This window comes from Phyllobates terribilis, unplaced genomic scaffold, assembly GCF_046119375.1.
Source record: "Phyllobates terribilis strain yellow unplaced genomic scaffold, ASM4611937v1 Scaffold_1__5_contigs__length_1240528914, whole genome shotgun sequence".
Classification (NCBI taxonomy): domain Eukaryota; kingdom Metazoa; phylum Chordata; class Amphibia; order Anura; family Dendrobatidae; genus Phyllobates; species Phyllobates terribilis.
Genome location: NW_027362761.1, coordinates 384,247,316 through 384,269,649, shown reverse-complemented (window position 1 = coordinate 384,269,649; position 22,334 = coordinate 384,247,316).

Below are 22,334 nucleotides of genomic sequence, written 5' to 3'. Positions count from 1 at the left end.
AAATGGCCGACTTCAAAATGGCCACCATAGTCACCACCCATCTGGAAAAGTTTTCCCCATCCCATATACTAATGTGTCACAAACAGGAAGTTGATATCACCAACCATTCCCATTTAATTTAGGTGTATCCATATAAGTGGCCCACCCTGAAGTTTCTTTAGTGGGAATACTCATGTTAATCTAAATGGAAATAAAATCAAAAGAACTTCATGAAATGATCCTAAAGTTATACAATCATATAATAAGGCTCATGTAAAGAAGTGCATCACTGCTCTTGTTGTTAGTTTTTATTTTTTACTGTAATATAACTTTCTTAATTACAAAATGTTATACACTATAACATTTCCTATTTACTACAAATGAGTTGATTGATCCGCAGATGATCACGTTTGAGTCAAAATTCCTGACATTCGTGGGTCCATGCAAATTCAAACCCTTTAAGATTTGATTCACGATTCGCAAAGAAAAAAAAATCCTCACCAGCTATGGCATCACATCTTAGTGCAGTGGTCAGTGCACAACTAGATCATCGGACATCAGCGGTTCCCAGTGGAGTACATTTGGGTGGAGGATTGGCAGTATGTGCAACAGAGCTGGAATTCCTCTCCTTATTCACTGGATAAGCAATGTAGATAGTGTCGCTTTGAAACAACTGACTAAACATGAACAGAAACTACTAAAGCAAGAAATGCATGCACAATTTTTTTTAAGAAACCAAACTGCTGTAAGAGGAGGTATTGTGGATATTGCTGGATATCCCTGAGGCCTGGTCCACAAATAGTAGGGACTATATGTCAATGGGTGGTTCGATCTAGTCCTAATCTAGCCAATAAGGCCACGTGCACATGTTCAGCATTTGGTGAGTTTTTTACCTCAGTATTTGTAAGCCAAAAGGAGTGGAACAGTCGGAGGAAAAATATAAAGGAACACTTGCACCACTTTTGCATTTTTCAGCTACTGCTGGTTTTGTCTTACAAATACTGAGATAAAAAAACTCACCAAATACTCAATGTGTGCATGTGGCCCAGCAGCTTGATTACCCTTTAATACTTCATTTAACACTTTCTTATATGTAAATAAGAAATAGTCTAAATATGCAGTAGCGACCAAAAGTTTTACATTTTTTTTTAAAGTTTGATTACTTCTGTCTGGTTGTTGTGATGCCATTTCCTGGTGATTTTAGTAAATCGGAAGCAAATGGTTGTCAGCTATAAGGAAGAAAATTGTGTTTGACATTGCTTTATACATTTATGTGTTAGTTTTCTAGGCCAAATGTTTTGCATATTTTGTCATGGGTAGTCGAATTTTGCCTAAAATTGTTTATTTCTTTTTTTTGTGTGCTTTTAGGCAAAGACAAAGCCAAATTTATCAACAGATGTCAGGAAGCTTATTATTCTGAGAGTGAAGTTAGGAAAAATCCAAAAATGAACCCTCCCCTTGAGAAAACAACGTGAACAACATGCAAAACGCGTGTTGGGGGCTTTGTGGGGACCCTTCCTCCACCCGGTTTTCCCTGTCTACCCCTGCACAATTCTTAGTATAAATCCCTACATAATGTTGCTGCCAAATGGCAAAAACAGAGGTAATGTCAGCTGGGAAAATATTACCAACAGTCTGAGCCCCTTCTATCTTATGCCACTTGCAACAAACCAATCCTTGGAGGTGTTACTTCACCCCTTATTCTCTTGGAGAAATTATGTGATAGTTGTTGTTTTGCGGCATGTTATCTTGTAATAATTTGCAAGGCCCTTAATTCCCTCTATTGTGTCCAGTTTTAAAGAAACTTTTTTCTATACATGTTACTCTTGTTAGCAGATTTAATAAAAATTATTTATGTGTTTTCTACATCACATACTCTGTGTTCTCCTGTTTTAACGTATATTGGAGTGATTTCCCATATGGATCCCCACACTTAAATGGCATGGAGGATTCATTATTATGATATGGGTTCTGTGTATATAAAATCCAAAAAGAGGTAGAAACTGTTTTGGATTCAACGGTTTTCAGAGTCAACTGTCAGAAAGTAAAAGGTTAAGGAACAGCTGAGAAACCTAGAAGTGAACGACCACGGAAAATTTCCTCCAAAGTTGATCACATTATTAAAGGGGTTTTCCCAGGAACAAAAGTTCATTTAAAAAATTTACTGTGTCTGACCATGTATGGAACATACCACAGCTCCTGAGTAGGAGAGGAAGCAAAAGAGTATACAGACATTACAGCAGGGGATCGCAGAGGGTTCATTTTGTGAGGTAAAATATTTCACTGATTGTTTTTAAACAATATTTTGCCTCACAAAATGAATCCTCTGCAATCCCCTGCTATAATGTATATATTGTCTTTTGCTCCTCTGCCCAGGAGCTGTGGTATGTTCCGTGCACGGTCAGACACCGACAGTTTTTCAAATGAACTTTTGTTCCTGGGAAAACCCCTTTTAAAAAGTCAGTATCTGATGCCCATAAAAGTGCTGTACAGATTTCACACAAAATTAACGAGGGTCAAAAAGATCTGACAAACTGTAGAGTGATGGTTAGTAACAGTAGGGTTGAATGCACGAGTTCCAATCAAGAAGCATTTCATCTCTACAAAGAATCGGAAGGTCCGACTTGAGTTTGTCAATGTACACAGCCAATGGAAAGAGACAAATTGGTCTAAGGTTTTTTTGGTCGGATGAATCCAAGTTCAATCTGTTTGGTAGTGATGGCAAGCACTATATATACCACCCAATTTGAAAACGTAATGATGTAAGGTACAAAACACCTACAGTGAAACATGGTGGTGGCAATGTCATGGTTTGTGGCTGCTTTTCTGCATCTGGCATTGGCCCTCTTCATAGAATTGAAAGAAATATGAATGCTACTATGTACAAGGATATACTAGACAATGTAATGCTGCCACAGGATGAAACCAAAGTAGGCAGGGGATGGAAATTCCAGCAAGACAATGATCAGTGGTAAGATATGCCTTTGCAAAGTCCAGGTAAATCACATCAGCCGCATTACCAATATCCAGATTTGCACTTACCTCCTCATAGAAACCCAACATGTTGGTTAGAATAGACACCACTTATCTTTCATGAATCCGTGCTGGTTGTCAGGTAAACTACTCTCTGCAATAAAGTTTTATAGATCATCTTTTATAGTGCCCTCAAAAACTTTGCACACTGCTGATGTCAGACTTGCTGGATGGTAGCTGCCTGAATCCACCTTGTTACCTTTCCTAAAAATGGGTACCACGCCAGCCATCCTCAAATCCTGTGGCATCAACCCTGTTACCAGAGAGTCTAAGAAGTTGAGATACAGCGGTCTGTCAATATTTAATTTGCTCAGACACAGGCATACTTCTTGTTGTGTTAAACTAGTTGTGGTGAACTTTGATTTTTGCCTTGTTAAATGATCCCTGGAACAGTCAGTTCATTGGTGAACATGGATAAAAAGTGCCTGTTTAATATGTCAGCCTTTTCTTTTTCCTCTATAATTATCATCTTTTAAGGGGCCGATTGATGTATTGATAGCATTTTTTGATATTTATTTTAATGTCGTTTGCGATTTCTGTTTCACTAGCTAACTTTTCTAGCTTGATTTCTATTTTACATTTCTTATTGAGCTCTTTATACTCCTGAAATGCTTTTTCTGTATTCTTAGCCTTCAAGATTTTGAATGCCCTTTGTTTTTGTCTTATTAAACTTTGTACTGTCTTATTTATCCATAGTGGTTTATTTTTATTCCTGGACATTTTATTATCAGAGTTTTTTACAGGATTCTAGTAGAATATCCTTAAACTTGCCCCATTTATGTTTGGTATCCCCAGTTATCATGACCTGGTCCCAGTCTACACGATTAAGCTCTTCCCTTAATTTGTTGAAATCAGCTTTCCTAAAGTTCCAGGTTTTTGCATTATCTCCCTTGGTTGGTTTATCTACCAACTGAGAGAGGTAATTGTCTTAACTGAGGATAAGAACTTGCAGCTTTTAGCACAAGCAGAAGATTTTATGTCCCATTGAATGTCTGGATAGTAAAAATCCCCTTAATAAGGACCATATTATGATTTGCTGCCTTTTCAATTTGCTGCAACATTTCATCCTCTACTTTTTCAGCTATGTTAGGAGGTTTTATAGCAAACTCAAATTAACAGCTTGCCATTATTGCTATCCTCATATACTTTTACTCATACTGACTCTACATTGTCGCAGCTCCCCCCAATGTTGGCATTGAGCACATGTTTTAAGCTGGATTTAACAAAAATATACACTCCTCCACCTTTTTTGTCCTTCCTGTTTTTTTCAAAATGTAGTGTAACCCTCTACATTTGTCCCCTAGTCATGGCTTTTGTCCAGCCAGGTTTCCGCAATGCCCACCACATCATAATTAGTGTTGAGCCACCCCCGTAGTGTTCAGGTTCGGTTCGGTTCATCGAACACCGGGATGTTCGAGGAACTGTTCGTCGAACTGTTCGTCGAACACCTTAGAACACCGTCGAACACCATTAAAACCAATGGCAGGCAAACAAAAACACATAGAAACACATAGAAAACACCTGCAAAGGTGTCCAAAAGCTGACAAACTGCTCAGAAGACACTCTCTTTAAAAAAGCCGGCCGGCAAATTCAGCAGCGGCATACACCGGTACCCGACAATTTAGACAAGAAGGAATAGAGCATCACACATAGATTAGATAGATAGAAACATGTCAGTCACACATATAAGAAGCACAGTGACAGTGTTGGTTACTGCACTTGTCATTTAGTGTAAAGGATTTATTAAAAAAAATATTAGTGTTTTCATGCACCGTCTCTTTAAAAAAGCCGGCCGGCAATTCAGCATCTGTACCCGACAATTTAGAACAGAAAGAATAGAGCTTCACACATAGATTAGATAGATAGAAACATGTCAGTCACATATATAATAAGTACAGTGATAGTGTTGCTTACTGTACTTGTCATTTAGTGTAAAGGATTTATTTAAAAAAATAATAGTGTTTTCATGCACTGTCTCTTTAAAAAAGCCGGCCGGCAATTCAGCAGCGGTACCCGACAATTTAGAACAGAAAGATAGAGCATCACACATAGATTAGATAGATAGAAACATGTCAGTCACATATATATGAAGTACAGTGATAGTGTTGGTTACTGTACTTGTCATTTAGTATTAAAATAAAGGATTTATTATTAAAAAAATTGGCGTGGGGTTCCCCTTAATTTTAGGCTCTAGCGGAGGTTAAGCAGACGGCTGGGGCAGATGTTTGAAGCCTGGGAAGGGGGTAATACCCACGGAGCTTCCCAGGCTACTAATATCAGCCCCCAGCTGAATACATAGCCTTTACTAGCTATTAAAATGGGGGACCCCCCCAAAAAAATGACATGGGGTCCCCCCTAATTTAATAGCTAGCAAAGGCTAGGCAGACAGCTGGGGGCTGATATTAATAGCCCAGGAAGGGAGCCATGAATATTGGCCCCCTCCCAGGCTAGAAACACCAGCCGTCAGCCGCCCCAGAAATGGCGCATTCATAGGATGCGCCAATTCTGGCACTTAGCCTCGCTCTTTCACGCTGCCCTGGTGCGGTGGCAGGGGGTAATAGGGTTGGGGTTGATGTCAGCTTATAATGCCTGCTGACATCAAGCCCAGGTTAGTAATGGAGAGGCGTCTATAAGACACCCCCATTACTAACCCCATAGTCAAAGTTAAAAAAAACACAAACACCCAGAATAAAGTCCTTTAATTGAAATAAAGACACAATCCTTTATTGTTCTAAATTAAACCATACTTACCATCACGCCCATTCCAGCTGAAGCCAACGATCTCCTGCAATAAAAGAAAAATAATAAAGCAACCTCATCCTTACCTTTCCATGGTTCCCACGACAGCTTCAGCTCTGCTACATCGAGATGACAGGCTGGACCGCAGCAGAACGCTGCCATCCAGCCTGTCATCCCGCAGACACTGAGAAGCGGAGGCTTGCTTGCGCTGCTCAGCGTCTCTCTGTGACGACATCCAGATGAGCCGAGTTCATGTCCAATGAACTCGGCTCACCTCATGCACGTCACTGACAGCGTGGGAAAATTCTCACGCTGAAGCGCTGATTGCAGGAGAATTTTCCCACGCTGTCAGTGACGTGCAGGAGGTGAGCTAAGTTCATTGGACATGAGTTCACCTCATGCACATCACTGACAGCGTGGGAGAATTCTCCTGCACTCAGCACTTCAGCGTGAGAATTTTCCCACGCTGTCAGTGACGTGCATGAGGTGAGCCGAGTTCATTGGTCATGACCTCGGCTCATCTGGATGCCGTCACAGCGAGACAGTGAGGAGCGCAAGCATGCCTGCGCTTCTCAGTGTCTGCGGGATGACAGACTGGATGGCAGCGTTCTGCTGCGGTCCAGCCAGTCATCTCGATGTAGCAGAGCTGAAGCTGTCGTGGGAACCATGGAAAGGTAAGGATGAGGTTGGTTTATTATTTTTCTTTTATTGCAGGAGATCGTTGGCTTCAGCTGGAATGGGTGTGATGGTAAGTATGGTTTAATTTAGAACAATAAAGAATTGTGTCTTTATTTCAATTAAAGGACTTTATTCTGGGTGTTGTGTTTTTTTTAAATACTTTACTAGAAATTCATGGCGGTCATGTCTAATACTGGCGTGACCCCATGAACTTTGGGCTTGGGGCCAGCTGATAATACCAAGCTGGCCCTAACCCCTTTATTACCCAGTGAGCCACCGCACCAGGGCCCTGGATGAGTTGGGTACAGCGCCAGAAGATGGCGCTTCTATGAACGCGCCATTTTCCGGGGTGGCTGCGGACTGCAATTTGTAGCGGGGGGGGCCCAGAAAGCTTGGGCCTCCCTGCGCTGCAGATTCCAGCCCCCAGCTGCCTAGTTGTACCTGGCTGGACACAAAAATAGGGCGAAGCCCCACGTACTTTTTTTTTAATTATTTCATGAAATTCATGAAATAATTAAGAAAAAAAGGCCTTCCCTATATTGTTGTGTCCGGCCAGGTACAAATAGGCAGCTGGTGGTTGGGGGCAGCCCGTTCCTGCCTGCTGTACCTGGCTGGACACAAATATAGTGCGAAGCCCCACTTCAATTTTTTTTAATTATTTCATGAAATTCATGAAATAATTAAGAAAAAAAGGGCTTCCCTATATTGTTGTGTCCGGCCAGGTACAAATAGGCAGCTGGTGGATGGGGGCAGCCCGTTCCTGCCTGCTGTACCTGGCTGGACACAAATATAGTGCGAAGCCCCACTTCAATTTTTTTAAATTATTTCAGGAAATTCATGAAATAATTTAAAAAAAATTGACGAGGGGCTTCGCCCTGTTTTTGTGTCCAGCCAGGTACAGCTAGGCAGCTGGGGGCTGGAATCCGCAGCGCAGGGAGGCCCAAGCTTTCTGGGCCACCCCCGCTGCAAATTGCAGTCCGCAGCCACCCCGGAAAATGGCGCGTTCATAGAAGCGCCATCTTCTGGCGCTGTACCCAACTCATCCAGGGCCCTGATGCGGTGTCTCACTGGGTAATAAAGGGGTTAGGGCCAGCTTGGCATTATCAGCTGGCCCTAAGCCCGAAATTCATGGGGTCACGCCAATATTAGACATGACCACCATGAATTTCTAGTAAAGTATTTAAAAAAAACACAACACCCAGAAAAAAGTCCTTTAATTGAAATAAACACACAATTCTTTATTGTTCTAAATTAAACCATACTTACCATCACGCCCATTCCAGCTGAAGCCAACGATCTCCTGAAATAAAAGAAAAATAATAAAGCAACATCATCCTTACCTTTCCATGGTTCCCATGACAGCTTCAGCTCTGCTACATCGAGATGACAGGCTGGACCGCAGCAGAACGCTGCCATCCAGCCTCTCATCCCGCAGACACTGAGAAGCACAGGCTTGCTTGCGCTCCACAGTGTCTCTCTGTGAGGGCATCCAGATGAGCCGAGTTAATGTCCAATGAACTCGGCTCACCTCATGCACGTCACTGACAGCGTGGGAAAATTCTCCTGCACTCAGCGCTTCAGCGTGGGAGAATTCTCACACTGAAGCGCTGAGTGCAGGAGAATTCTCCCACGCTGTCAGTGACGTGCAGGAGGTGAGCTGAGTTCATTGGACATGAGCTCACCTTATGCACGTCACTGACAGCGTGGGAAAATTCTCCTGCACTCAGCGCTTCAGCGTGGGAGAATTCTCACGCTGAAGCGCTGAGTGCAGGAGAATTCTCCCACGCTGTCAGTGACGTGCAGGAGGTGAGCTGAGTTCATTGGACATGAGCTCACCTTATGCACGTCACTGACAGCGTGGGAGAATTCTCCTGCACTCACCGCTTCAGCGTGAGAATTTTCCCACGCTGTCAGTGACGTGCATGAGGTGAGCCGAGTTCATTGGACATGAACTCGGCTCATCTGGATGTCGTCACAGAGAGACGCTGAGCAGCGCAAGAAAGCCTGCGCTTCTCAGTGTCTGCGGGATGAGAGGCTGGATGGCAGCGTTCTGCTGCGGTCCAGCCTGTCATCTCGATGTAGCAGAGCTGAAGCTGTCGTGGGAACCATGGAAAGGTAAGGATGAGGTTGCTTTATTATTTTTCTTTTATTGCAGGAGATCGTTGGCTTCAGCTGGAATGGGCGTGATGGTAAGTATGGTTTAATTTAGAACAATAAAGGATTGTGTCTTTATTTCAATTAAAGGACTTTATTCTGGGTGTTTGTGTTTTTTTTAACTTTGACTATGGGGTTAGTAATGGGGGTGTCTTAGAGACGCCTCTCCATTACTAACCTGGGCTTGATGTCAGCTGGCATTATAAGCTGACATCAACCCCAACCCTATTACCCCCTGCCACCGCACCAGGGCAGCGTGGAAGAGCGAGGCTAAGTGCCAGAATTGGCGCATCCTATGAATGCGCCATTTCTGGGGCGGCTGACGGCTGGTGTTTCTAGCCTGGGAGGGGGCCAATATTCATGGCTCCCTTCCTGGGCTATTAATATCAGCCCCCAGCTGTCTGCCTAGCCTTTGCTAGCTATTAAATTAGGGGGGACCCCACGTCATTTTTTTTGGGTGTCCCCCATTTTAATAGCTAGTAAAGGCTATGTATTCAGCTGGGGGCTGATATTAGTAGCCTGGGAAGCTCCGTGGGTATTACCCCCTTCCCAGGCTTCAAACATCTGCCCCAGCCGTCTGCTTAACCTCCGCTAGAGCCTAAAATTAAGGGGAACCCCACGCCAATTTTTTTAATAATAAATCCTTTATTTTAATACTAAATGACAAGTACAGTAACCAACACTATCACTGTACTTCATATATATGTGACTGACATGTTTCTATCTATCTAATCTATGTGTGAAGCTCTATTCTGTCTGTTATAAATTGTCGGGTACCGCTGCTGAATTGCCGGCCGGCTTTTTTAAAGAGACGGTGCATGAAAACACTATTATTTTTTTTGATAAATCCTTTACGCTAAATGACAAGTACAGTAAGCAACACTGTCACTGTACTTCGTATATATGTGGCTGACATGTTTCTATCTATCTAATCTATGTGTGAAGCTCTATTCTGTCTGTTATAAATTGTCGGGTACCGCTGCTGAATTGCCGGCCGGCTTTTTTAAAGAGACGGTGCATGAAAACACTATTATTTTTTTTGATAAATCCTTTACGCTAAATGACAAGTACAGTAAGCAGCACTTTCACTGTACTTCGTATATATGTGACTGACATGTTTATATCTATCTAATCTATGTGTGAAGCTCTATTCTTTCGGTTCTAAATTGTCGGGTACAGGTGTATGCCGCTGCTGAATTGCCGGCTTTTCATGTTTCACTGTTGGCACTGTTCCCATCGATTTGGGCAATCACTGTAATGCCACAACCACCATGGCTGTGGCATTACAGTGAGTGGCAGACAATCCCTGCATGATTGGTGCTCTAAATAGCGCCAGACATGCAGGACACGCTTTTGGTGCACGAACAGTTATCGAACATAACCTCGAACAGCCGAATTTTTTGCAAATCGTTCGGGTTCGTCGAACAACTCGAACACCGCCCAAAACAGCTCGAATTTGAGATTGGCGAACAGTTCTAGTCGAACACCGCTCATCTCTAATCATAATCCATGACAGGCATAAGCATTTGCCAGCATGCATTTAATACTATTAGCACATTTATTACTCCTACTCACCTCCCTACTTTCCTTGCATGTCCCAGCCCCCTAAATCCTCATTGACCTCTACTGTCTCATTCTCTCTGTTACTCTATCTATCCCATTATTTGCATAACTACCCTCCCTCCCCCAGATCCTAGTTTAAAAGATCCTCCATCCGTCTGAACATTTTTCCCCAGCACCGTTGCACCATAGAGCCTGTAGCCAACAGAGAAATCGTCCCTGTTCTCCGTGAACCCAAACCCTTCCATCCTGCACCAATTTCTAATTCACTTATTTATCTCCCTAAGCTTCCACTGTCTTTGTAGTGACACTGCACAGTATTTCTGAAAACACCAACTTGGAGGTCCTAGACTTTAGCCTCTCTCCTAGTTCCCTCTAAACATTTTTAAGGATCTTCGACCTCCCTCTAACTTTCTCATTGGTACCAATCTGTACCTTGACAGCTGGGTTTTCTCCATCACCACCCATCAATCTGTCTATCCGATCCACAATATGCTGAACCCGAGCACTCAGTAGAAACAAACTGTTTGGCATTAACGGTATCGGCGGCAGGTGACCCTGTTTGTCCTCCTAATTATAGGAGTCCCATAACACCAACTTCTTTCTGGCCTTTGCTCCACTCCTATCTGCCTCCTTCCTACAGCAGTAATTTTCCAGGTTGCTAGGAGCAATGTCCTGCTTTAGTGATCCTAGTCCGGGGCTTCCATTGCTAACATCAGCCAAAGAGGCATATTTATTAGGTTGTGCCAGATCAGGACTGGGCTGTCTGGAACTTTCCCCCCTTCCCCTTTTTCTAACTGTTACCCAGCTACCTACATCTGCGTCCTGATCTTACATATCTCCACCCTCCTCCACATCACTGGGCCCAGCCAGAACCACTCAGTGAGCGCTAAACTCTTCTCCAGGTTTGCAATACTCCTGAGTGTTGCAAGCTGCATATGTAGATCCGTTACCCGGGCTTCTAAATATGTAACTCGCTAACATCGAGCATATGTATATATTCACCCTTAAATGGCTGTTTAAGACATGCATACATTTCACAAGACTCACACTAGACAGCATTGTCCATGGAGTACATACTAAATGGGTATAAATAGTACAGATAAAAACAGAAAAATAATGGAACACTAGTAAGGAACCATAATATTCTGATTAAGCACTTATTTGCAGCCCCACACTTAAAATCCACGCCTCGTTTCACTCAGCTGCCTCGCTAGAGTCCCTGGAACGTGTAGTTCTACAACCAGCAAAGAACAGATATGGCTACTACAAACACTTAAATCACAAGATCCCCTTTTTTTTTTCTTTAACAGCAACACAGACAGACAATACCCCAAATACCCCAAACCAATACACCAATTACACAGTTATCGCAAACTATGATATTGTGTTTAAAACCTTTTACATTGAAACGGAATACTGTGCTGAGTTGCACTCTTAAGAGAAATATATATTATGTAGCATATGTAACTAAACACAAAAATGTCTATTGCATAACAAGGTAATAGAGAATTATAAAATAAGTATATTATGTTCATTGTTTTTTTTGCTTTGTTTTAGAAATTCTAGATTTTTTATTACAGCCTGTTACTAGAATAGTGTACAGATCAATTCATTTTGTAGACATTTTGTTTGAAAACAGGTGTTAAACTGATTATAATTTTAGGCACCTTGATCTGGAAAGTAAGACTTTTACGATAACGATGTTTACTTTGTCTAAGGCATTGGTATGTGAATGTGAAAATAAATAAAGGGCCTTCTTTTTATTAATTTTTTTATATGAAAAGTAATATTTTTAATACTTTTCATCATTGCCATCTTTTCATTTTTTATCTTTCCTTTTTGTCTCCTTCTTCTTAGAGCCATAATTTTTTTTCTGCCTACTTAGATGTATGAGGGCTTTCTTTTGCAAGATGAGTTGTAGTTTTGAATACGACCACTTAATTTTCTATAAAATGTGCTAAAAATTTTTTAAAAATATACATTTTTGGGGGTAAACTGTGAAAAATCTCATTTGAGCTATTTGTTGCCTGGGTTTACTTTTTACGGCTTTAACTTTATGTTAAAAATGACCGAACAACTTTAGTCTGCGGGTCATTATGATGCTGTAAAGCCAAATATATATATTTTTATATATATATATCATTGCTTTTGGAAAATAAAACAAAAAATAAACAAGAAATAACATTTTATTTGTCTCCATATTCTAAGACCCATAACATTTTTATTTTCCTGTCAATTGAGTAGCATACTTGTCTTTTCATGTGATGAGTTGCAGATTTATTGGCATCATTTTGGTGTTCACACTTTTAATTTCATTATTATAAGTGACTGAAACATGGCAAATCTAACTTTTATTTTTATGATGTTCATCTTATGGGATATATACAGTATTGTATTTTCAGGCATAAAATCATATAGGATGAGAATTGTGGAAAGTGTGATAAATGCTTACTGTTTTTTTTTGTTTGTTTTTCATAGAATAGGAGAAGAGGATGATTTGGATTCTTATGGGGTTTTTTACACTTGTAAAAACATTTAAATTTTTTTTTATTCTTAGTTTCTCAAGGGTTGTGCACTAGTGTTGAGTGAGTATGTTCTATTAACCCTTTCGCCGAGTATGCTCGGGCAGAGCTCCGAGTATTTACAGGTGCTCGGTGATATGTTTGAATAGCTCCCGTGTGCATGATTTGCAACTGTTTGACAGCTTTATTACATGTGAGGAATGTCTATTTCTTACACATTCCTCACATGTAATAAAGCTGTCAATCAATTGCAAATCATGCACACAGGAGCGATTTAACCTTATCACCGAGCAGCTATAAATACTCGGAGCTCGGCCCGAGCATACTCGGACCGAACATACTCGCTCAACCCTATTGTGCACCTATGAATACTTGATTGCTTGTAAAATAGACTGCAATAATTTAAGGTTGTCCAATGATCCCAAGAACAGGGCTCTGGAAACAGGGATGGAGCAGAGGTGAGCATGCCCGACCTCAGTTACATTCATCTGTGAGACTGCTGGACATAGCAGAGAGCTGTACTCTGTTTTCTCCAGCAGTCCAATAGACAATGAATGGAGTAGAGGTCAAACATGTATAGCTGCATTCCATTCAAGACAGGGACCCCATTCTCTGGATTGCTAGTGGTTCCAGCAATTAGATACTTAAAAAGTATCTTTATAATTGCTTCTAGGGGTTGTCCTCTTTGTAAACTCATTTTCTTCTTCAAAATCACATTATAACTAAATGATTAAGGGTGTACTGATGAGATCCCCCACAGCCATTTGATATCAGTTTAGAACACTGTAATTATATGCCCCCAAATAAGGAATTTAAATAGGTTTTCCGAAGTATAAAATCTTTTCCAAATGGCATATCTGTGTACTCGAATTAATAAAACAAAATACATACCTAGAGAAATTATGACTACCAACTACCTGGGCGTCTTGGTTAATAGCAAATTAAATTGGAGTGCCCAGTGTCAGGCAGCAGCTGCGAAGGCAAAGAGAGCCATGGCATGCATCAGAAGAGGAATAGGGGCATATGATGAGAACATTGTTCTTCCTCTGTATAAAGCGCTGGTAAGGCCGCACTTAGAATATTGTGCACAGTTCTGGGCTCCGGTGCTCAGGAAAGACATATTGGAGCTAGAGAGGGTACAAAGGAGGGCGACTAAGGTAATAAAGGGAATGGAGGGACTAGAATACCCAGAGAGGTTGACAAAATTAGGCCTATTTACGTTGGAAAAGAGAAGGCTTAGGGGAGACCTCATAAACATGTATAAATACATCAGGGGGCAGAACAGAGTGTAGCGTCGGCGTCCCTGCCTCCTGCTAGGCAGGGACGCTGTTCCCCTCACCTCTCCACTCCGTGCCCGGCGTCCTCCGCCCTCTCTGCTGGCAGCGCGCGCTGCTTCTCGGCCACTGTGCTTAGGGCGCGCGCGCGCGCGCTGCCCCTCTCTTAAAGGGGCCGCGCGCGCCGTCCTAAGGAGTCCCCGGCCAATGGCCGGAGGACCTCACCATATATAAGGCACCTCCTCCAAAATGGAGGTGCCCGAGCAATGTTGTTGCAAAGCCTTCACTCTGCTTCAGCTCTAAGGTCCCGTTACCAGTTACCTGCCAGTCACCTGCCAGATTCCTGCCTGTTACCTGCCAGTCACCTGCCAGATTCCTGCTTGTTACCTGCCTGTCACCTGCCAGATTCCTGCCTGTTACCTGCCAGTCACCTGCCAGATTCCTGCTTGATACCTGCCTGATATCCGTTTACCTGCTTGCAAGCCTGCGGTCCGACGGTCTGCCTTCCGACACCTGTCAGTCTGTCTATGGACCAGCCTGCCCGCTCACCTGGGAGCGCTCATCTGCTACCTGCCTGCTAGCCTACCTGGAGGCTCCGCCGTCACTTGCCGTGACCACCTGCCTGTCCAGAGACTCTTGCCTGCTCACCTAGGAGCGCTCACCTGCTACCTGTCTGCTAGCCTACCTGGAGGCTCTGCCGTCACTTGCCGTGACCACCTGCCTGTCCAGAGACTCTTGCCTGCTCACCTGGGAGCACTCACCTGCTACCTGCCTGCTAGCCTACCTGGAGGCTCTGCCGTCACTTGCCGTGACCATCTGCCTGTCCAAAGACTCTCGCCCGCTCACCTGGGAGCGCTCACCAGCCACCTGCCTGCTGCCCTTCTACCCAGAGACTGTCCCTGTCACTTGCCGTGAGTACCCGTCCTTCTACTCAGAGACTGTCCCTGTCACTTGCCGTGACTACCTGCCCTTCTACCCAGAGACTGTCCCTGTCACTTGCCGTGACTACCTGCCCTTCTACCCAGAGACTGTCCCTGTCACTTGCCGTGACCACCTGCCCATCTTCCCTGGGAGCCACCCGCTTCCTTACAAGGACCGCCCCCTTGTATAGTTGCTCAGAGGTTCCGCCTCCCAGACCCTTTACAGTTTGCTCGGGCCATGGAACCCGGTGGCACCCAAGCTCCCTCGCTCTCGGACCTATGTCATGAACTGTCCCGTCAGAGGTCCCAACAGGACTCCATCCTGAGTCATCTGCGAAATGTCAACTCTCGCCTGGACACTCTGACTGCTCCACCAGCAACCACCGCTAGTGTCATGACTCGCAGCCCGGCAGCGCCGCTGCCCACCAATACCATGGCATCCTGCCCCGGACCCCGGCTTTCTGCACCTCCTCGCTTCGGAGGTGACCCCGCTCAAGCTCGGGGCTTCATAAACCAGTGCACCCTGCATTTTCAACTCCTGTCCCACCAGTTTATCTCCGACCGGGCCAAAGTAGCCTTCATCATGTCCCATCTCACGGGGGAGGCACTGGCTTGGCTAAATCCTCTATGGGAGAGAGGAGACCCCCTGGTGTCCAATCTGCCAGCCTTTCTCACGGCTTTCCGGAAAGTCTTCGACGAACCCGGACGGAAGACCTCATCTGCATCATCTCTGCTACGTCTCCATTAAGGAAATCTCACCGTGGGCCAATATGCCATACGGTTCCGTACCCTTGCTTCGGAGCTGGCCTGGGATAACGATGCCCTGGTGTCTGTCTTTTGGGAGGGTCTGTCCGGCCGTATTAAAGATGAACTCGCCGGTCGGGACATACCTACCACTCTCGACGACTTAATAACTCTTGCCACCCGGATTGACATCCGGTTCCAGGAACGCGCCAAAGAGGTCACCCGTGAGAGGAGGTTTCCACGTCTAGACCCTACCTTTCAGAAACCTGTCCCTTCTCCTGCTACTCCCCAGGCGCACTCACCCGAGCTTATGCAGGTCAACCAGACCAAGATGGTCAAAACCCGTCTAGAGTTACGCCGTGCCGAGGGGAGCTGCTTCTACTGTGGCAGTAAGGAGCACCGGATCCGTTCCTGCCCGGGGAGGTCGGGAAACGCCTGTGTCTAGGATCGCTCAGAGAGGTCGTCGTAGACCAGAGTAAACCCTCTCCATCTCTGTTGCTGTCGGTCTCTATCATCTGCGGGGAGAACCGTTATTTTGAACTAGCCCAACTTGACTCTGGAGCTGCCGGAAATCTCATTTCTCAGTCTTTGGTAGAGAAATACCGCATTCCCACCAAACCTCTAGCCGTACCCTTATCTGTCGCTGCCGTGGATGGGGGCCTCTTACCACATCCCATCCAACTCATCACGGAATCCATAACCCTGCAGGTGGGAATGCTGCACTCTGAGAGCATCTTCTTTCATGTTCTGCCTGGACTCTCTCACGCCCTATTGCTAGGCCTACCTTGGCTTCAGAAACATGCACCCGTGCTTGATTGGCAGACCGGAGAAGTCCTTCGCTGGGGACAGGACTGCCATAAGACTTGTTTAGTTCCCGTCCATCCTGTCCGTTCTTCTCCTACTCCAGCCAATCTACCTGGTCTTCCGGCTCCTTATTGGTCGTATGCGGACGTCTTTAATAAAAAGGAGGCAGAGACATTACCCCCTCATAGACCATAAGACTGCCCAATCGACCTGATGCCCGACGCTACTCCTCCCCATGGGCGCATTTACCCTTTGTCCGCTGCTGAGACCCGATCCATGTCTGAATATATTGAGGAGAATCTGGCCCGGGGATTCATCCGGAAATCTACTTCTCCGGCGGGAGCAGGCTTCTTCTTCGTCAAAAAGAAGGATGGCTCACTCCGTCCCTGTATAGACTATAGAGGCCTTAACCAGATCACAGTGAAGAATAAATACCCCCTTCCGCTCATTCCGGAATTATTTGACCGTCTGAGGGGGGCTAGAATCCTCACCAAGCTGGACCTCCGTGGGGCGTATAACCTGGTCCGTATCCGTCAGGGGGATGAATGGAAGACGGCATTCAACACCCGGGACGGCCACTATGAATACCTGGTAATGCCCTTCGGTCTCTGTAACGCTCCCGCCGTCTTTCAAGAGTTGGTCAATGACATCTTCCGGGACCTTCTCTACTCCTGCGTAGTGGTGTACCTGGACGACATCTTGGTCTTCTCTCCGGATCTCCCCACACACCGGAGGGATGTTCGTCAGGTTCTGCTCAGGCTCAGGCAGAACCACCTCTACGTTAAATATGAGAAGTGCCTCTTTGAGCAGACCTCGCTTCCGTTTTTGGGCTACATAATTTCTCAGACCTGCCTACGAATGGATCCTGAGAAACTGTCTGCCATCGAGAAGTGGCCTCGACCAGAGGGGTTGAAGGCTATTCAGCGGTTCCTGGGCTTCGCCAACTACTACCGCCTCTTCATACCGCACTTCTCTTGCCGGACTGTCCCAATCTCTGCGCTCACCCGTAAGGGCACTAATCCCAGAGAATGGCCGCCCGAAGCTGAGGAAGCCTTTCTTTCCTTAAAACAGGCTTTCTCTTCCGCCCCGGTGCTGCATCGCCCGGACGGCAACAAGCAATTCTTCCTGGAAGTTGACGCCTCCTCCTCTGGAGCCGGAGCGGTACTTACCCAAAAATCGTCTTCCGGGAGAATGGTAACTTGCGGCTTCTTCTCCAAACTCTTCTCCTCTTCCGAGCGCAACTATTCTATAGGAGACCGAGAATTATTGGCCATTAAGCTGGCATTGGAGGAGTGGCGTTACCTGCTCGAGGGGGCTCTTCACCCGGTAATAATTTACATGGACCACAAGAACTTGGTTTACCTCCAGAGTGCCCAGAGACTTAACCCGCGCCAAGCCCGGTGGTCCTTGTTTTTTGCTCGCTTTGATTTTGTTCTTCATTTTCGCCCGGCTGACAAAAACATCAAAGCTGACGCCTTGTCCCGATCCTTCCTGGTGTCTGATCTTGAGGAGGAACCTAAACACATCATCGATCCCACCAGAGTAATGCAGGTGGCCCCCGTGAGTCTAAATCGTCTTCCTCCCGGTAAGACGTTCGTAACGGTACCTGATCGGGAGAAGATCCTACACTGGGGTCACTCGTCTAAGCTTGCTGGCCATGCCGGTCAGAAAAAGACCCTCCAGCTTATCACGCGGCACTACTGGTGGCCTACCCTGCACAAGGACGTAATAGACTTTGTTTCTGCCTGTGTGTCCTGCGCCCGCAACAAGGTTCCGAGACACCTGCCAGCCGGTCGCCTCCTTCCTCTTCCAGTACCTGCTGCCCCCTGGCAGCATATAGCTATGGACTTCATAACAGATCTCCCTGTCTCTGCCGGTTGTACGGTCATTTGGGTGGTCGCTGACCGCTTTTCCAAAATGGCTCATTTCATTCCCCTGCCAGGCCTCCCGTCTGCATCCGAGCTGGCTAAAGACTTTATCCGCCACATCTTCCATCTCCATGGCCTGCCCCTCCACATCGTGTCGGATCGTGGGGTTCAGTTCACCTCACGCTTCTGGAGAGCCACATGTAAGCTGCTAGACGTCACCGTGGACTTCTCCTCCACATACCACCCACAGTCCAATGGTCAAGTGGAGCGGATCAATCAGATCCAGACCAGTTACCTCCGGCACTTCGTTAATGCCCACCATTCAGACTGGGTGGATCTCCTGCCATGGGCCGAATTCTCTTACAATAATCACGAGAGCGAATCTTCCTCCAGATCCCCGTGTTTTGTAGTCTTCGGTCAGCATCCTCGGATCCCATTTCCCGTCTCCACCTCAGTGGACAATCCGGCTGCGGAATCTCTCGTTAGCAAATTTTCCTCCATTTGGGAGAGTACCCGATCCGCACTCCTTAAGTCGTCCGAGCGGATGAAAAAACACGGTGACAAAAAACGCCTGGATCCTCCACAATTCCGTCCTGGAGATAAAGTCTGGCTCTCGTCCAAGTATGTCCGGCTCAAGATTCCTTCCTACAAGTTAGGGCCTCGGTTCATCGGCCCACTAGAAGTTATCAAACAAATCAACCCGGTGGCCTATAAATTGAAACTCCCGGCCAACTTGCGGATCCCTAACTCCTTCCATGTATCTCTCCTCAAACCCGTGGTACTTAACTCTTTTTCCAAGTCTACAGGTACACCTCCTGCTCCGGTTTCCGCTGAAAACGAGTGTGAGGTAGAGAACATTCTGGCCACCAAAAGGGTAAGAGGAAAAACCTTTTTTCTGGTAGATTGGAAGGGGTTTGGTCCTGAGGAGAGAACGTGGGAGCCCCGGGAGAACATCCATGCCCCTCTCATCCTTGATAACTTTCTGTCTGGCCTAAAAAAGGGGGGGCCTAAAGGGGGGGTACTGTAGCGTCGGCGTCCCTGCCTCCTGCTAGGCAGGGACGCTGTTCCCCTCACCTCTCCACTCCATGCCCGGCGTCCTCCTCCCGCTCTGCTGGCAGCGCGCGCTGCTTCCCGGCCACTGTGCTTAGGGCGCGCTCGCTCCCCCTCTCTTAAAGAGGCCGCGCGCGCCGTCCTAAGGAGTCGCCGGCCAATGGCCGGAGGACCTCACCATATATAAGGCACCTCCTCCAAAATGGAGGTGCCCGAGCAATGTTGTTGCAAAGCCTTCACTCTGCTTCAGCCCTCAGGTCCCGTTACCAGTTACCTGCCAGTCACCTGCCAGATTCCTGCCTGTTACCTGCCAGTCACCTGCCAGATTCCTGCTTGTTACCTGCCAGTCACCTGCCAGATTCCTGCCTGTTACCTGCCAGTCACCTGCCAGATTCCTGCTTGATACCTGCCTGATATCCGTTTACCTGCTTGCAAGCCTGCGGTCCGACGGTCTGCCTTCCGACACCTGTCAGTCTGTCTATGGACCAGCCTGCCCGCTCACCTGGGAGCGCTCATCTGCTACCTGCCTGCTAGCCTACCTGGAGGCTCCGCCGTCACTTGCCGTGACCACCTGCCTGTCCAGAGACTCTTGCCTGCTCACCTGGGAGCGCTCACCTGCTACCTGTCTGCTAGCCTACCTGGAGGCTCTGCCGTCACTTGCCGTGACCACATGCCCGTCCAGAGACTCTTGCCCGCTCACCTGGGAGCGCTCACCTGCTACCTGCCTGCTAGCCTACCTGGAGGCTCTGCCGTCACTTGCCGTGACCACCTGCCTGTCCAAAGACTCTCGCCCGCTCACCTGGGAGCGCTCACCAGCCACCTGCCTGCTGCCCTTCTACCCAGAGACAGTCCCTGTCACTTGCCGTGAGTACCCGTCCTTCTACTCAGAGACTGTCCCTGTCACTTGCCGTGACTACCTGCCCTTCTACCCAGAGACTGTCCCTGTCACTTGCCGTGACTACCTGCCCTTCTACCCAGAGACTGTCCCTGTCACTTGCCGTGACCACCTGCCCGTCTTCCCTGGGAGCCACCCGCTTCCTTACAAGGACCGCCCCCTTGTATAGTTGCTCAGAGGTTCCGCCTCCCAGACCCGTTACACAGAGATCTCTCCCATGACCTGTTTATACCAAGGATGGTGACAAAGACGAGGGGGCACACTATGCGTCTGGAGGAAAGTAGGTTCCTGCACCAGCATAGAAGGGGATTCTTTACGGTCAGAGCCGTGAGACTCTGGAACTCTCTGGGAGAGGAAGTGGTGATGTCCAACTCACTTAATGAGTTCAAGAGAGGCCTGGATGCCTTTCTTGAGAACAATAAAATTACATCTTATGCTTAGTTAATTAATCCAGGGATTTAATCTGACTGCCAGATTGGTGTCGGGAAGTGAATTTTTCCTCAATGATGTAAATTGGCCTATACCACATGTTTTTTTTTTTGCCTTCCCCTGGATCAACGCTGCGGAATAGCTGCAGTGCACAAGAAATAGGCTGAACTGGATGGACGCTTGTCTTTTTTCAGCCTTATAAACTATGTAACTATGTAACATAATCTAATCAAAGTAAATATAGAAGATTGTTTAGCTCTTTGGATTCCATCTTCCATGTCCAAACTAAAAAATATTATAAATATTATATTTTAAGCCATAAAATATTAAGTATAGAACAAGACTCTGAGGTCGTTTAACATTTCCTCAAATTTTGTAAATACATTAGAATTTTTGAAACAACATAAAAACATTTTAAATGTCTTTTATACAATAATGAAATGCAGAATTGATTTATTTCTCCTACAAGTTTTGTTATATTAAATAGAAAATAAAAATCTAAAATCTATATGAATGCCCCTGTAGAGAGCAAAACTGACAATTTGATAGATTTGGTCAATTTCAAAGCATACAGATATCTACAGAAAAGAATGATAGAAAACTAAAAAAAAATCAAAAGTGACTTCAATCTCAAAGGACAAAAATGTCCAGTAAGTTCCTGTACTAGTTTCTGTTTTATTTCTATCTTTCTACATTTATATAGAGGTTCTCTGTCTGGTTTTAAAAAGAAACAGTATCATGTTCCATATCTTGGACTGCATGTACAGAGACTGTCCCCTCTTAAAATAGTTCTAGGTGCTCAGTGAGTGCATTGCTTGTCAGTAGTGATGAGCGAGCCTGTATTGTTAACCCTTTCGGCGAGCGTGCTCGCCGTAAGTGTTAAAAATACAGGCTCGCTCATCACTACTGGTCAGGCTTAATGCCAATGTGCCTGGACTAGAGTTGAGCAAAAACATTCAGTCCAACATCTAGTCCAGCTCTCTGTGGCAGCTGGACCAGGGAAGTTTTCACTCACTTCTGCAGCTGGCATCCTTGGTAAGGGGTGCAAAGCATAAGATGTTGTCCGCAGAAGTGAAGATTACCCTAGCCCGGCTGCTATGAGGGCTCAAACTTAATGCCAGGGAAGTTCAACTATTTTGTTCATCTGTAGCCTAAATTTATAAAAAGGTTATCTGTCATAAGTTTTTTGTAAGAAATGTGAAGAACATTATCCATATCCACTTCTGAATTAATTAAAAAACAAGCTTAACCATACACATTCTTTGTGGGCTTCCTATCTTGTGTTATTAAAGTCAAAAAGGCTCCAGGATTGAGTTCTTTGATTATTTGTCCTTTAGGGTCCAGGTATAAGTAGTTCTATTTAAGTTCTTCAACAATTTATGTAAAAAAAACATCAGAATTTGTTTTTCCTGACAGGTCTTTTGCGTGTTTTTCTGGCATTTCCTAAAGTTTGTAACCATTTTTCACTGGCTTTTACTTAAGCATTTTGGGGGCATCTTTTGTGCATTTTTTTACTTATTTGAGGGCATTTTGTAGGCAATATTTTAAGACTTTTAAGCACTGAGAAAAATATGAACATTTTTGTAGGCAAAAACTCTCACAAAACTCTCCATATGATGCCCTTGTGTCTTCTGGGCATTTTTTTTCACCTTAACGTTGAATTCTATTGCAAAGTATGGATT